The 15,982-nt window shown below is 47.1% G+C and overlaps 1 protein-coding gene across 1 annotated transcript in view; it reads left to right on the top strand.

Moving 5' to 3' along the window:
• The window catches only part of LOC133449046 (potassium voltage-gated channel subfamily KQT member 2), a 57,093-nt gene that overhangs the window by 943 nt on the left and 40,168 nt on the right, over positions 1-15,982 (top strand). The window lies entirely within an intron of this gene.

Raw genomic sequence — 15,982 nt, forward strand, 5'->3', positions numbered from 1 at the left:
CTGTCTTGCTTAACTTAAAAGTGTATAAATTAATATAAAACAATAGAAAGAAAGCATAACATCCATTCTGTAATAGTGCACATTTTTAGTGCAATAACAAAAGTGCAAACAAAGTCTGTAGAAAACTTGTATTTGTGCCTCAAAGGCCATGACTGTAGCTACAGTTGTAGTAAAACAGAAACAAATAACTTATGAACTCAACATATGACTATTTTTTTACTCAAATACGGGACAAAGTGCGTCCCTTCTCAGCTCAATACGGGACGCTACTTTAGTTTATAAATACGGGACGATTCCGTTTTTCAAGGGAAGGTTGGCAACCCTAATCCCTAAGCACAATTCTTTTTGTGTGCGTGCGTGCGTGCGTGTGCGTGCGTGCGTGTGTGGGGGGGGGTTATTCTGTAAAACATCAGTGTGATGGGGGTCTTCATGGCGGGGTCAAACATGAATAGGTGATTTGTTATGATGCTGTTAAACCTGAAAACAGAAAACGGGCTGGATTTGTGAATGAAGAGTTCAGATGCCCTGGCAGCTTGTCCGGGGCGACCCTGCCGGTCACCTGGGCAGAGCCTGGACAGACTCCAGTTACCTGACACAGATCTGATGTGACCTGCCAACAGTCTCCAGTTCTGTCTCATCTGTCCAAACAATAGTCTCCCAGAAGCGCTGTGGCTTGTTGACATTTTTTGAAGAGTTTTTTCAATTCAATTCAATGTATTTATTTGTTGACAGGGACTGTACATGTTGATGAACACAGGTGTAAACATGTATGGTTATAGCCATAGGCTCATTTCCACCATTCGTCCCTGCGGCAAATCAATGCCAAACATAAAACATAAAATCGGGACACCAGCAAACAAGGAAGACAAGATATAGCAATGAAAGACAACATTTAAAGACACGACTAAGCTAGATAAAATCAATAAGAAATAAAAACATGCTACAATTGATACCAGTAAGTAAGTGACCGTCAAGTTTAAAGTGCTAAGTGCTTAAGTGCAAGAGATTTAAAGTGTGATTTAAAATGTACAGATTACACATTGTCCCATTATTTCTTTAAAGTGCTCCAATTTTCTTTAAAGTGCTCCAATGCTCAGATGTATAAAGTGCTAATGCATATTGCACATTTATTTCGAACATGCATGTTAAAAAAAAAGAATACAAAAAAGTAAAAAAATAAAGTACAATTAAAGCTGCAAGCAGCGATGAACGGCCCTCCACCCTTGTGCACGTTCAGGCTGCAGTGGAAGCTTGTATGACTTGCATGTAGATGTCTTCAGGCCTGGACATTTAATTCAATTCAATTCAATTCAATTTAATTTATATAGCGTCTAATACAACAGATTTTGTCTCTAGACGCTTTCCAGAGACCAGAACATAAACCCCCGAGCAATTATTACATAAACAATGGCAGGTAAAAACTCCCCTAGTGGGAGAAAAGCCTTAAGCCAAACAGTGGCAAGAAAAAACTCCCCTTTAGGAGGAAGAAACCTGGACCAGGACCTGGATCATAAGGGGGGACCCTCCTGCCGAAGGCCAGACTGGGGGGTCGTGGACGTCAGCAGCACAGCAGGCAGGTGGAAGCAGCAGAGGGATGACCAGAGGGGGTGGGGGGGGGGGACCGCAGGCAGGTGGAAGCGGCAACAGCTCCCGAGGCCCCGGCCTGCAAACATGCACAATAGAGAAAAAAGGGGGGCCAGCACAAGAGACTACAGGAGCGATGGACAAAAATGATAGCTATGAAATACTTATAATAAATAAAAATGGAAATGGAGAAGAGAGGAAGGGAAAAGGAGAAGAAGGGTGAGAGGCATCGCCCAGTGAATCATGTCGGCCCCCCCTGCAGCATAGGCCTATAGCAGCATATCTACCGCAATGCTATATTTGAGACTAACTATTATAGTTTTGTTCTATAGCTGCAACTATGACTACTGACTCTAACACACTACAGTTTACACTACCTAGAGATGTACCAACACCAGCTAGAGGTTTACTAGGCTTTACTAAACAGAAAGGTTTTAAGTTTAGTTTTAAAGGTGGAGGTGGTGTCAGCCTCCTTAACCCAGATTGGAAGTTGGTTCCATAGTATTGGTGCCTTATAGCAGAACGCCCGCCCTCCAAATCTACATTTAGATACTCTAGGAACTACGAGTAAACCTGCACTCTGAGAACGGAGAGCTCTGCCAGGAACATAAGGCACTATCAGGTCTTGCAAATAATGCGGAGCTAAGCCGTTTTGGGCTTTATACGCAAGTAATACAATTTTTAATTGGATTCTGAATTTTACAGGTAGCCAATGGAGACGCTAACACTGGAGAGACGTGGTCTCTCCTGCTGATTCCTGTCAGCACTCGCGCTGCTGCATTCTGGATCAGCTGGAGCCTATTCAACAAATTACTTGGACATCCTGCTAACAACACATTACAGTAATCCAGTCTAGAAGATACAAACGCATGAAGTAGTTTTTCTGCATCACTCTGCGAGAGGATTTTCCTAATCTTTGCAATATTATGGAGATGGAAAAATGTTATTTTACAAACCTGATTGACATATGGTTTAAACGACAAATCCTGATCAAAAACAACACCAAGGTTTCTCACAGTTGCACTGGAAGCCATCGCAACACCATCTAATCCCTTCCTAAAATGCTCTGGACCAAGAATGATAACCTCTGTTTTATCTGAATTTAGAAGCAAGACATTTACGGACATCCAGTCCTTGATGTCCCTAAGACATGCCTGAAGTTTAACTAACGGTTCTGTTTCATCCGGCTTCATAGACAAATAGAGCTGCGTATCATCAGCATAGCAATGAAAGTGTATGCCGTGATTCTGGATTATACTTCCCAATGGCTGCATGTATACACTGAACAAGATTGGCCCTAGCACTGAACCCTGCGGAACACCATAACAGACCCTTGACTGTTCTGAAGAAACCTCATGTACATGAGCAAACTGGAACCTGTCAGATAGATATGATTTAAACCAACGTAGAGCTGTCCCTTTAATCCCAACAACATGCTCTAACCTGTGCAGTAAAATGCCATGATCTATAGTGTCAAAAGCAGCACTGAGGTCCAGTAGAACCAGTATGGACACTAATCCCTTATCTGAGGCCATAAGGAGGTCATTCGTGACTCGAACAAGTGCTGTCTCTGTGCTATGATGCATTCTGAACCCTGACTGAAAGACTTCAAACAGATCATTTCTATACAAATAGTCACATAACTGGCTTGAAACTGCCTTTTCCAGAATTTTAGATACAAATGGAAGGTTAGAAATTGGCCTATAATTAGCTAATGTGTCTGGGTCAAGAGAAGGTTTTTTAAGTAAAAGTTAATTACTGCAACTTTGAAAACCTGTGGTACATATCATAAGTTTAGGGATAGGCTGATTTGGTCCAGTATTGTCGCACCAATAAGAGAAAAAACATTTTTGAATAGTCGAGTCGGGATGGGGTCTAACATACATGTGGTTGACTTAGAATTAGAATATTAAAATTAGAATATTAGATGAATTAGAATATTAACGAGTGAGGTCAGCTCAGGGAGGTCTATAGGATCAAAACAGTCAAGAGTCAAGTCAGAGCCTAGGGAAGTCGCTAAAGCTGAAGAAACGCCACAACCGGCTGTTTGATTTCTTCTCTAATTCTCGTGATTTTACTGTTAAAGAAACTCATAAAGTCTTCACTACTGAGAGCTGCAGGAATGCAAGTGTAGGGTCCAACCCCAAAACCTGAGGTGAACCCGAGTAGCCAACCACAAACAGGCAGGAGACCAAACAATTGAAATAAAGAGCCAGATGGCTGTTTATTAAGGTGAAGGGGAAAAAACTGACTCAGGGGTTGATCCGGAGGGGAAGGCAGAGGAAACGGGGGAGCGATGGTTGGGGGTCCAGGAGACCAGGGTCAGTCGTGAGTTGGCAGCTGGGGGGGGGTCACGGAGATCCACGAGAATGGCTGCGAGGGGAACAGAGGCGTCGAGGAGGGGTCCAGGGAGGCAACGTAGACACAGGAACAAAAAAGCCGCATGGGTTCAGTACAATCAAGCACTGAGTGAAGGTCCAGGTCTTCTTTTAAGCCTGGGCTGGCGATTAGTGGCAGCTGAGGTAGATGGCTGATCAGCTGCACCTGTGCTGCTGGCTCTCCCAGCCAGAGGAGGAGGACTCCTAACAGGACCCCCCCTCCTACGGGAGACACCGGGCGACCGTCCGATGGCATCCGGGTGGGCTCGATAGAAGTCCTTCAGGAGGGCGGGGTCCGCCAGGTATGAGCGAGGGACCCAGGTGCGGTGCTCGGGGCCGTACCCTACCCAGTCCACCAGGTATTGATAGCCCCGGCCCCGACGACGGACAGCAAGGAGCTCCTTAACATCCCAGACCAGGTCACCCCCTTCCAGGACCCGTGGTGGGGGGGGAAGGGGAACTGGGGCAGAGAGAACGCTGGAAACTACGGGTTTGAGACGTGACACATGAAACACGGGGTGAACCTTGAGTGAAGCTGGAAGGTGGAGGCGTACCGTCATGGGGTTGATGATGCGGTCAATGGTATATGGGCCAACATAGCGGGGTCCCATCTTCCGGGAGGTGGCAGGAAGTGGCAAGTCCTGGGACAACAAGTACACCTGTTGACCCGGCCTGTAGTCTGGTGCTGGCCTCCTCCGTCGATCGGCAGTCCGCCGAGACCGCTCGTTAGCCCGTAGCATGGCCCTCCGTGCAGTCCTCCAGATGCGCTGGCAACGATGGAGATGAGCTTGGGTGGAAGGGACCGCCACCTCTAGCTCCTGGCTTGGGAACAACGGGGGTTGGTAACCCAAGGAGCATTCAAAGGGAGACAGCCCTGTAGCAGAACTTTCCAGGGTGTTGATGGCATACTCCACCCAAGGCAGATACTTGCTCCAGGAAGCGGGGTTGCTGGTGGTAGCGCAACGTAGGGCCGCTTCCACAACCTGGTTAGCTCGCTCCGTCTGCCCATTGGTCTGAGGGTGGTATCCTGAAGAAAGGCTGGCTGTGGCCCCAATTCCACTGCAGAAAGTCCGCCACACCTTAGCAGTGAACTGGGGGCCACGGTCCGAGACAATATCCTGGGGAATCCCGTGGAGGCGTACGACGTGGGTCACCAGGAGTTCTGCGGTCTCAGCAGCTGTGGGGAGTTTGGGCAGGGCAACAAGGTGAACAGCTTTACTGAACCGGTCAACAATGGTGAGGATGGTATTGTTACCTTGGGATGAGGGGAGCCCAGTCACAAAATCCACCCCCACATGAGACCATGGCCGACTGGGGACTGGGAGGGGGCGTAGGAGACCTGCTGGGGGCTGATGAGAGGCCTTACTGCGGGAGCAGACATCGCAGGCAGCTACAAACTCCCTTGTGTCAGCCTCAAGGGAAGGCCACCAGAAGCGCCTGCGGATAAAAGCCGCTGTGCGACGAGCACCGGGGTGGCAGACGAACCGACTGGCATGACCCCACTGAAGTACTTGGGGCCGGACAGCATTCGGTACAAACAGGCGATTACGGGGTCCATTGCCAGGGTCAGGTTGGGTGCGTTGAGCCGTTCTTACCACCGTCTCGATTCCCCAGGTGACGGCACCCACAACCCGGGCTGGGGGGAGAATGGTGTCCGGGGTAGCAAGGGCCTTGGTGGATTCCTCAGATTCCAGGCGGGAGAGGGCGTCAGCCCTCAAATTCTTGGAGCCTGGGCGAAAGGTGAGGGTGAAATTGAAACGACTGAAGAAGAGCGCCCAGCGAGCTTGTCGGGGGTTAAGTCTCTTGGCGGTCCTCACGTAGGTTAGGTTCTTGTGGTCAGACCATACAATAAAAGGTTCTTTTGCCCCCTCCAGCCAATGCCGCCATTCCTCCAGTGCAGCATGAACTGCTAGAAGCTCCCGATTACCCACGTCATAGTTCCTCTCTGCTGGGGAGAATCGCCGGGAGAGGTATGCGCATGGGTGGATCTTCTGATCCTCCTCCGACCGCTGGGAGAGAACGGCTCCAATCCCTGTGTCCGACGCATCCACCTCCACAATGAACTGGCGTGAAGGGTCAGGATGGGAGAGCACAGGCGCCTTAGTAAATAGGCCCTTCAGTGTCCTAAACGCTGACTCTGCCTCAGGGGTCCAGCAAAAAGGACGAAGGGTGGAAGTGAGCGCAGTGAGAGGGGCAGCGACCCGACTGAACCCTGGGACAAACCGTCTATAAAAATTAGCAAACCCCAAGAAGCGCCGGAGTTGGGTCTTGTCAGTAGGGGTAGGCCAGTCCTCCACTGCCCGGACCTTCTTGGGGTCAGCACAAACATGACCCTTCTCCACAACATGGCCCAGAAATTCCACTGAGGCGGAGTGGAACACACACTTCTCAGCCTTAACAAACAGGCGATTCTCCAACAGCCTTTGGAGGACGAGGCGGACATGTTGTTGGTGCTCCTCCTCAGTCCTGGAGAACACCAGGATGTCATCCAGGTAGACCACCACGAAAATGTTCAACATATCCCGGAGGATGTCGTTCACCAATGCCTGGAAGACAGCTGGGGCATTCGTCAGGCCGAAAGGCATGACGAGATATTCGAAGTGGCCCAGGTGGGTATTGAAAGCCGTCTTCCACTCGTCTCCTTCCCGAATGCGCACTAGGTGGTAGGCGTTGCGGAGGTCCAACTTTGTGAAAACAGAGGCGTGGGTCAGGGGTTCAAACATGGAACTCAAGAGGGGGAGTGGATACCTGTTCTTAACTGTGATGGTGTTTAACTGCCGATAATCTATGCAGGGCCTCAGGCTGCCATCCTTCTTCGCCACAAAGAAGAAGCCTGCGCCTACCGCGGAGGACGATGGCCTTATGATGCCTGAGGCGAGGGACTCAGTGATATAATTGCGCATAGTCTCCTTCTCAGGGACAGAGAGGTTATACAGCCGACCCACCGGAAGAGCTGCCCCAGGAAGGAGATCTATGGAGCAATCATAAGGGCGGTGAGGGGGGAGTGAAAGGGCCTGATGTTTACTAAACACGGAAGCTAGATCGTGATAGACAGAGGGGACACCAGAAAGGTCTGGAGGAGAGACCGATCGCCGAGGGCTACTGGACGGAGAGCGAGCAGAGCGAAGGCAGTTGGCGTGGCAAGCAACGCTCCAGCCCAAAATCCGTCCAGCTGACCACGAGATGTGGGGATCATGTCTCTCCAACCAGGGCCTACCTAACACCAGGGGAGCAGTGGGAGCGTGTAACACCAAAAAACGTGCAGTCTCCACGTGATTCCCAGAAAGCGTCAATGTGAGAGGAGCAGTGCAGTGCGTAACCTTACCTAGAGAGTGGCCATCTAAGGCTTGGACGGTGCAGGTGGAGTCAAGGGGAACGAGTGGGATACCAGCTTGACGGGCTAGGGAGATGTCTATCAAACACTCGTCCGCCCCTGAATCCACCAGTGCGCTAACCGAGAGTGACTCAGTGCCCCAAGAAAGAGTGGCAGGGAAAAGATGGTTCTTGGGTTGGGGTAGTGTGGTCTTGCTCACCAGGATCCCCTTAGCTAGTGAGCCAGGTATTTTTGGGCAGGCAGGGCAGGCTCTGATGAAGTGCCCCTTCTTCCCACAATAGAGACAGAGTCGACCCCGCATACGCTCTTCTCGTTCCTCAGGCTGGAGGCGTGACCTGGCCACCTTCAGGGGTTCATCAGAGGCTCCTCCGGATGATGGTTTAGGTGAGAGAGGGAATGTGGGGCCCGATGGGTAACTTCCACCACCATCGGGGTTAATAGGGGAACAGGCTGTGTATGCTCTGGGTGTAGCCCCCGAGCGTTGAGCATGTTCCTGGCGTCTCTCTCTTAGGCGTGCATCCATCTGCAGAGCAAGGGTGACCAGAGCGTTGAGGGTAGTGGGTGGGTCTCTTCCGACGATCAGATCCTTTATTGCGTCACTCAGACCTCTCCGGTACGCGCTCCGGAGAGCCAGGTCACCCCACCCACTGTCTGCGGCAATCACCCGAAAGTCCAGGGTGTAGTCGGCGACAGAGCGAGTCCCCTGCTGGAGGGTGTGTAGCCGGCTGGCCGCGTCCGCCCCGTCCGCCGGGTGATCAAACACCAGTCTGAACTCTGCAAGGAATCTCTCATAGTCCTTGGAGAGGGACCCATCCTGGCCAACGGCGGCAATGGCCCAGCTGAGGGCTTTGTCCGAGAGGAGGGATATGATCAGGGCGATCCGGGCCTCGTCGGACCCATAACGTGAGGGCTGGTGGGTAAACAGGAGTTGGCACTGACCGAGAAACCCCTTGCACTGGGCAAAATTTCCAGAATAACTCTTGGGACATGGGAGTTTGGGCTCTGTGCTAGGTTCAGGAGGGTTATGAACAGATGAGACCAAGGGGCTGGGCTGAGGGGCTGCAGAAGGGCCGCTAAGCCGGGAGACGACCTCGGTCAGGGAAGCGAGCTGAGCGCCAATGGTCACCAGGGCAGCAGCGTTGGTCTGGGAGGTGGTCTGGAGAGTTGAAACCTCCCCTGTGACCAGGGTGAAGGCCTGGGTGAGCTGGTTGTTAAGGCCTGCTAGCTGGGCATCATGCTCGCGGACTCTGATTTGGAGGGTCTCGGGGTCAGGGAGCTTGGGCATAGTGGCGGGTGGGGCACCCGCCTGTCTGGGTTGGCTAGGGTTCATATTTGGCTTGATTGTTCTGTAGGGTCCAACCCCAAAACCTGAGGTGAACCCGAGTAGCCAACCACAAACAGGCAGGAGACCAAACAATTGAAATAAAGAGCCAGATGGCTGTTTATTAAGGTGAAGGGGAAAAAACTGACTCAGGGGTTGATCCGGAGGGGAAGGCAGAGGAAACGGGGGAGCGATGGTTGGGGGTCCAGGAGACCAGGGTCAGTCGTGAGTTGGCAGCTGGGGGGGGGTCACGGAGATCCACGAGAATGGCTGCGAGGGGAACAGAGGCGTCGAGGAGGGGTCCAGGGAGGCAACGTAGACACAGGAACAAAAAAGCCGCATGGGTTCAGTACAATCAAGCACTGAGTGAAGGTCCAGGTCTTCTTTTAAGCCTGGGCTGGCGATTAGTGGCAGCTGAGGTAGATGGCTGATCAGCTGCACCTGTGCTGCTGGCTCTCCCAGCCAGAGGAGGAGGACTCCTAACAGCAAGGCTCAACAGAGTTGTGACTCTTTGTCAGCCTGGCTACAGTGCTGAACAGAAAACATGGGTTACTTTTGTTATCCTCTATCAACGTTGAATAATAAGCTGTTCTGGCTTTGCGAATGGCTTTTTTATATACTATTAGAATATCTTTCCATTCACGATAGGAGTCTACAGACTTACAAGAGTACCACTTCCTTTCCATTTTACGCACATTTTGTTTCAACATGCGGATATCTGAATTTTACCAGGGAGTTAAGCTCCTATGGTTGGAAACCCTCCTTTTCAAATGAGCAACTTCATCTAAAGCTGAATGCAACAAATCAGCAGTGTTACTAGCAAGGAAATCAACATCTGCAGAGGTAGAACCCAGGTCACTGGCCTCTATTGCTTCACTATTTTCCATTGTCGTAAGATAAGCAATGGCCTCCTTAAATTTAGCAATAGCTTCATCAGACAAACATCTGCTAAAGCAGTGATTCTTAACCATAGGGCCCCGGCCCACACTTGGGCCGCGAGCGCCATCTAGTGGGCCGCCAAAAAAATTCAGTTTTGTACGTGTGGGCCGCGAGGGCCGCGGGACTGCATAGGAACTCCCAACCAAATGAGGAGAAGACACTCAGCTAGCTGTACGTGTAATAGTAAGAGAAATGGTGTGTCTTTACAGAGAAAATCCTTCATTTTGCACAGAGTAGGTTTAGATCCGCCAGGATTAGGGATCGATTAATTGGGTCTGCGCCCAGAGCAAGCGAGCGCGGCGTGATCATTTATCCCGGCGCGTCCCCGCGGCCGGGGAGGTCGGCTGAGGCTGCCGCTCGGGCGGTGGGCTCCGTCGTTACTGCTGAAGGATGGTAGATGTAGATGCCTGGGCTGTCGTGTCTGCTTGACTGGACTGTTCGGGCTTTCGAAAAAGCATCGGAAAGTGACTGCTGCAGCGCGACCAGAGAGCTGCGGTGCGGGCTGTGCCCGTCGCAGCTGATCAGGCTCGGATGAACCCGACACACTGAGTCCTGACAACTTATTAATGTAAATAACTTAAAGTAAAATCAAACTAAGTTTTGTCCTCGCTGTATTTTTAAATATGCAACCCGGAATGGACAAATTCATCCTGTTCAGTCTTCCCACTGGGACAAAACCAGTGTCTCATACGTTCAGAGACCGTGGCGTTCAAAGTGCGAAAGTGAAACGCCACTGAAACAAAACACAAAGTTTTTCATCAAACATATCCACTCAAGTCTGAACTGAAGTCACAGAAAAATAAACTGACCATCTTAAAACATCCTGCCCATGTTTGGGTCCACATACAGCTGTGAAGCAGCTTTCTCCACAGTGAACATAATTAAAACTAAATATCGTTCCAGGTTCACCAATGAGCACCTCCACATGCATATGAGAACCTGACACCATCCAGCCCAGATTTAAAGTCCTGACAGGAGAAATTAGAGCTCAGTTCTCTCACTGAACAACAGAAAGTGGGGGCATAAGATTATTAGAGGGGAAGAAAGAAAAACTGCAAAACTGTTAAATTGTTAAGATGTGTTTATATTAATTTAGTAAAAAAGAGACTTGTTGAGACAAGTAACAAAGAAAATGGGAAATTCAAACTGCTGGTAGAGAAATAAAATAAGATGGCATTTGAAAAATAAAATAAAATCTACTTTATTTTTAAGAGAAAAAAATATGTTTAATTCAAGTTAAACATGTTAATTGGCAAATATGTACTTTTTTTAATATAACAGTCAGATGCAGATGTTGATACAACTATGAGGCTACTTGAATATATACTAGGGCTGAACGATATACCGTTATTGTATCTATATCGAGATATGAACATTCAAGACATTAATAACGGAAAAGCAACGATATAAACGATATATTTCCGCTCGCCCTGCTTGTACAGCGCGAGCAGTCTCCATAAACATTACTTTTAAGATTGCTCTTGAACGCACCACTACGGCCAGCCAACCACAAAGCTTATTTCATGCTTGCTGTTGATCGACAGCTGAAGCCAACCAATGACAAACATAGGAGGGTGGGAGGGAGGGACACGTGACTGAGACGCACACAGCCACACACACAGGAGAGCGGAGAAGAGCGGAGAAGAGCGGAGAAATCCAAACGGAAGAAAAGAGACATGATTGCGGAGGATAATGCGGCCGGTGGCGGTGCTGAATCTAATTTTGTGCCAAAACATAAATAATCCTCCATTACTTGGAGGTATTTTGGATTTAGAAAGGATGATGTCGACCAGAGCGAGGTGTTGTGCAAGTCGTGCTTGGTGAAAATTGCGACGTCGGCCATCCCTTTTTAGTTTTGAAATTACAAAATAAAAATAGAGAAATAACCCAAAATAATCCGTTCCCCATCTTTTGTTTTGATAATAGAAAATTCATTGATGTGTTTGAAAAACGAAATTGGGAATTAAAACAGCGAGTGGAAAACTCTTTTCTCTATTTCCTATTCGTTTACTGAAAACAAGGATTGGACAAATTGGGGGATTGCACATGCGCAGTAATAAATTAAGAAAGTTGTTTCTGGTTCTTTTGTTCATCAGATTGAAAGTTAACATTTTTAGATATTTAATTGTTGAAACAGAAAATAAATCAAATATGAAACCTGGGAGTGAAACATGAGTTTAATCTGTAATCTGTCTTCACTCCGTCATGAAACTGCAGTGATGTTGTGACAGTCCGTTCAGCTGCAGCATCCAATCAATAATCAATAACATGTACTGAACTCTAACTCTAACTGCATTGGTTATTTATCGTTAAAGCGGAGCTACAGTAAAATATTTTGATTATTATTTATTATTGAGTGACTTTATGTTAATGTTGATGACTGGCAGTGAGTTCTAATCAATAAAACTGCACTCTTTTGATTTCTGATGTTTTTATTTTTCTGAAAAATGCTTGGTTTTCACCGAACCAAAGTCATATCGTATCGTATCGATATCGAGATATCTGGCATGAATATCGAGATATGAAATTTTGTCCATATCGTTCAGCCCTAATATATACACACACACACATATATATATATTTATATATATATATATATATATATATATATATATATATATATATATATATATATATATATATATATATATATATATATATATATATATATATATATATATTATGATGTTCGGGACCTTCGCTTGAGTAAATCTTCTCTAAATGGACCTCTTAAAGTTTTAGTTGAATACCCCTGCTATACACAGTTTATATTTAATGGGCCCCGGGCCACTCTGTACTGAAAAAATTGGGCCCCAAGGTCAGAAAGGTTAAGAACCCCTGTGCTAAAGTAATACCTCCTATTTTGCACTTCAACAACGACTATATTAAATTCAAACGTTATTAAATAATGGTCGGATAAAAGGGAGTTTACAGGTGACACCAACAGATCATCAGTTTCAACACCGTAGGTGAGAACGAGATCCAGGGTATGATTAAAACAGTGCGTCGGTTTGTCCACTTTTTGTGAGATACCCATTGATTCTAGAAGAGAATTGAAAGCTAATTTAAGATTATTTCAACATCCATATGAATATTAAAGTCACCCACTATGATGAATTTATCTGTACTGATCAATAATCCAGATAGGAAATCTGAAAATTCAGACAGAAACTCTACATAAGCACCAGCAGGGGGCCGGTACACTACCACTAACACAACTGGCTTCTCTGATTTCCAGCTCGGAAATTTCAGACTAAGCGTGAGGCTTTCAAATGTATTATAATTGCACTTAGGTTCAGTTTTTGTTTGGAGACTGGAATTATAAATTGCTGTGACTCCTCCGCCTCGGCCCGTGCTTCTAGGAATATGATGATTTAAGTAACCGGGCGAAGTCGATTCATTCAGCCTAACATACTCTTCCTGCTGTAGCCATGTTTCTGTTAAACAGAAAATATCACTCCTGCTCTCTGTAATTATATCGTTTACTAACAGAGACTTGGAGCTTAACGATCGTATATTTAGTAGTCTGCATCAAATTTTTCGGTCTCTTATCGGTACCAAATGTGCATTGGTTTTAATTTTTACAAGGTTATTTTGGTTAACGCCTCTATAACGCCGCACCTGGTGAACTTCTGGAGGGAACTTGCAACCACTTCTATTTTGCTAGGCACCTGGTTAGAGTCGCCAATTACATCATGTAATCCTACAGTTTTAGAGTCGCCAATTACATAATGCAATCCTACAGTTTTAGAGTCGCCAATTACATAATGCAATCCTATAATTTTATTGGCAGGCGTTGGTCCTCGAGAGACAGCAGAGAAGTGTGTTAAACTGCAGCTCTGCATCCTGGCCTGGACCCTGCATTGTCAGGGGGAGTGTCTAATAAAACTGGCCAAATTACTAGAGACAAGAGCTGCACCACCCCGGGTGGGATGAATGCCGTCTCTTCTAATCAGACCGGACTTTCCCCAAAATGTCTCCCAATTGTCAATGAAGGCCATGTCGTTTTCTGAACATCACCGCGACAGCCAGCGGCGGAGCGAGAGCATGCGGCTAAACATGTCATCGCTGGTCAGATTGGGGAGGGAACCAGAGAAACCTACAGAGTCCGACATACTTTTGGCGTAGTTACACACCAAGACAATATTCATTTTAGTGACTTCCGACTGGCGAATGCGGGAGTCATTAGCTCCGACATTTATGATAACTTTACCAAATTTACGATTACCCTTTGCCAGCAGCTTCAAATTTGCTTCTATGTCGCCCGCTCTGGCCCCCGGGATACACCTAACTATGGTCGCTGGAGTCGGCCTCACATGCCTGACTATGGAGTCGCCAATCACCAGGGTCGGCTTCTCAACGGGTGTGTCGCTGAGTGGGGAAAATCGGTTAGACACATGAAGCGGGTGGTGGTGTTCCATGAACCCTTTAGGACTACGCTTCCTCCGAACCGTCACCCACCGGCCCTGACTGGCCGGCTCCTCGGGAGCTGCAGGGGAGCGGCTACCAGCAGCTGCTACAGGTCGGTCCGCCGCTAGCTTAGCCTGGTTAGCTGACGAGTCTATCGGACTATGGTCAAGTTGGCGGAACCGGACCTCTATCTGACTGAGCCTCGCCTCCAGTCCTGCAAATAAACTACACTTCAAGCACTACACTTCAAAGCTTACTGTCTTCGCTAAATTAGGCAGAGGAATAGCTAAACATTTCACACTGAGCAGCAAAAAGGTGAAACGGTGGGAGAAGGGGAGGACATGCTAAGAGGCTAACAGAGGCTAACAGACAGAAAATGTATCGGTGATTGGTGACATTGAAAGTTGCGTAAGAGAAAAATGTGCGAGAAAACAACCAGAAAACAATCTTAGTTTAGACAAAAAAGTCAGAGTCTGCAAACGCCGTGCAACGGCAACAGACCGCAACACCAGGAAGTGGCGCGATGCATGACGCAATACGTTACCCAATCAGCCTAATCCAACATTACCTGATACAAAATGAGAACCACAAATCCACGTTTCGGTGCCTGGAATCCAGTTGTTTCTGTGAATTGCAGCGATCCATTTGTCTCTCTTAAGCTTACTTTTCGGCAGTCTGTAAAATGATAACTCAGATTTCTTGCTAAATCTATGAGTACAGTCGATCGCACAACAGCTCTTTCCCATTTTAAATGTTTTCCAGTTGCTCAAACTGAAAGTCTACGCTGCCACTCAGTGTTTCTGCCACTCAGTCTTTCTGACACTCAGTGGGCGTAACCCGCTGTGAAGTCGCATCTATGACGTCATGCGCATTCCCTCCATACACTCTTGCTGAATCCAATTGCACAGTTTCAAGTTTTCACCATGTACAAGGTCATTACACCTCGCTCTCACTTGCTTGTGTGCATCATTGTGTTATGTCTGAGAAGTGTGTTCTTTTGTATCGGAGCAACCTGTGACGGTGTTGGCAAAACTCCTCCTGTGTTGATTTCAGGGACATAATTTGACTTTCAGAGAGAACCCATATGTGTTTTACTAGCTGGCATTACATGCCTCACGTGAAAATCTTACATTTGGTTGGCGAATTTCAGAGAGAATGAATGTGCTACACTTGGAAAACTAAACAGCGTGCATGCTGGGTCTTTGTGAAGACAAACCTCAGGTGTTATAAACACTCCAAAAACTAGGTTTTAGAAACCGTTCAGTTAATCTGTTTTATGAATATCAGTATTCCACATACACAGCCGTCTTCCCTCCACTTTACTCTCGTTCATTCGTCATATATGGACAGAAGCTGCATCACTGCTTATTCATGCCATCTCAGTCCACGTTTGGATGTGGGGTCCATCTGAAAATGTGCTGAAAAATGGCGCCCACATGACATTGTCCAGGGGTTTCATTTTGTCCCAATGTGAATCGCTTGCAATGGTTATGCTCAGATAAGTGGTTGATGAATGGGAATGGGCTTAAAATCAGTGTCTTATCTGGGACCAAACAGTTAATATAGTGGCCAGTTAAAAACTCAATTCAACTTTATTTATATAGCATCTATTACAACAGAAGTTGTCTCTAGGATCTTTCCAGAGACCCAGAACATAAACATAAACATAAACATAAACATAAACATAAACATAAACCCCCAAGCAATTATACATAAACAATGGCAGGTAAAAACTCCCCTAGTGGGAGAAAAACCTTAAGCCAAACAGTGGCAAGAAAAAACTCCCTTTTAGGAGGGTAGAAACCTGGACCAGGACCTGGATCATAAGGGGGACCCTCCTGACGGTAGGCCTGGGACGATAACAAATTTTGCTGGACGATATATTGTCCCACAAATTATTGACGATAAACGATATTATTGTCGACATTGTCGAGACCAAAATAAGCACTTATGTAATGTTAATATATCATAGTAATGCAAGTACACCCTTTCAAATGTAATAATTAAACCTTTATT

Source organism: Cololabis saira, chromosome 8 (genome assembly GCF_033807715.1).
Source record: "Cololabis saira isolate AMF1-May2022 chromosome 8, fColSai1.1, whole genome shotgun sequence".
NCBI lineage: Eukaryota > Metazoa > Chordata > Actinopteri > Beloniformes > Belonidae > Cololabis > Cololabis saira.